This window comes from Theropithecus gelada, chromosome 11 (assembly GCF_003255815.1).
Source record: "Theropithecus gelada isolate Dixy chromosome 11, Tgel_1.0, whole genome shotgun sequence".
Taxonomy (NCBI): Eukaryota; Metazoa; Chordata; class Mammalia; order Primates; family Cercopithecidae; genus Theropithecus; species Theropithecus gelada.
Genome location: NC_037679.1, coordinates 106,822,289 through 106,823,818, shown reverse-complemented (window position 1 = coordinate 106,823,818; position 1,530 = coordinate 106,822,289). Strand labels below are relative to the sequence as shown.

Below are 1,530 nucleotides of genomic sequence, written 5' to 3'. Positions count from 1 at the left end.
TCAGGAGGCTGAGGCAGGGGAATCGCTTGAACCTCGGAGGCAGAGATTGCAGTGAGCCGAGATTGCGCCACTGCACTCCAGCCTAGGGACAGAGCAAGACTCCATCTCCAAAAAAAAAAAAAAAAAAAAGTTAATTTCATAATGAAACATAAAATAATGCTTTTAAAGACTATTACGGGCTCAAACCTACTTTGCGCTGACATGGCTAAATGCACCAATAAAGTTGGAATTGTCAGTAAATACAGGATCCGCTATGGTGCCTCCCTCCGGAAAATGGTGAAGAAAACTGAAACCAGCTAGCACGTCAGGTACACTTGCTCTTTCTGTGGCAAAACCAAGACGAAAAGACAAGATACAGGCATCTGGCACTGTGGTTCCTACATGAAGACAGTAGCTGGTGGTGGTTGAATCTACAATACCACTTCTGCTGCCACAGCAAAGTCTACCATCAGAAGACTGAAGGAACTGAGAGACCAGTAGATGTTCCTCCACCACTGGAAACATCACTAGCCTTTAATAAATGGGTTAACTTATGTAATAATAAAAAAAGGACTATTGTCAGCATAATTCCCTAGGGCTATAGTCCTAAACTTTCTTTTTTTTCTTTGAGACTGAGTCTCGCTCTACTGCCCAGCCTGGAATCCAGTGGCACCATCTCAGCTCACTGCAACCTCCACCTCCTGGGTTAAAGCAATTCTCGCACCTCAGCCTCCTGAGTAGCTGGGATTACAGGTGCCCTCCACCATGCCAGGCTAATTTTTGTATTTTTAGTAGAGATGAGGTTTCACCATGTTGGCCAGGCTGGCCAAACCTTCTTGATATGCATCCCTATTCAACATAATATCTTTAACATACTTGCACGTATGTTAAACAATTTACATACATTATATATATATATAAATATACCATATCCATATGCATTTATTGTGAATTGTTTACAGCAAAACTTTACACTACAAAACATAAAAAATAGACATTAGAAATGGATGGGTTAAATACAGATAAATGTTCTAGTGTCTTCCACACCCCAACAGACCGCCTCGCAATATGTTGTCCCTGGATACCCGTACCCCGCTTTGGAAACAACTTCTCTAGACCATAGGGAAGAGAAATGAGCCCTGGCTGCAGGCCACTGGCCAAAGAGTGACTCAGGGACTCTGGAGAACACAGTAGGAGAAAGGGCAGGAAATGACTACCCAGCTGAGTACCATAAAACCACGAAGTTTGCGGACAGGCTGTAAAATTGAACATGACACCCTTCTTCCCTTTACCCTCTCTCCCAGCACCCCGCCCAGGTGGGCTGCCCTTCTGTCATCCCTGTCAGCCAGAGGCTTGTCCTTGTAAGGCCCTTTCATCCCCTTCAAGGCTGCCCTTGGTGATCACACATAATTCTGAGTTCACCCAGACAAAGATGCTAAAGAGGTGAGGTACAAAGTGTGACTTACCCACATGCCACACTGGCAATAGACGCTAGTGCCTGGTTAGGGGCATCACTGGCATTTACTAGGAAAATGAGTTAGGCTGGCCAGC

The 1,530-nt window shown here is 44.8% G+C and overlaps 1 pseudogene; it reads left to right on the top strand.

The window, feature by feature from the left end:
• The first annotated feature begins 201 nt into the window (after positions 1–201).
• Positions 202–480, top strand: LOC112635410 (annotated as a pseudogene).
• Positions 481–1,530: the final 1,050 nt, after the last annotated feature.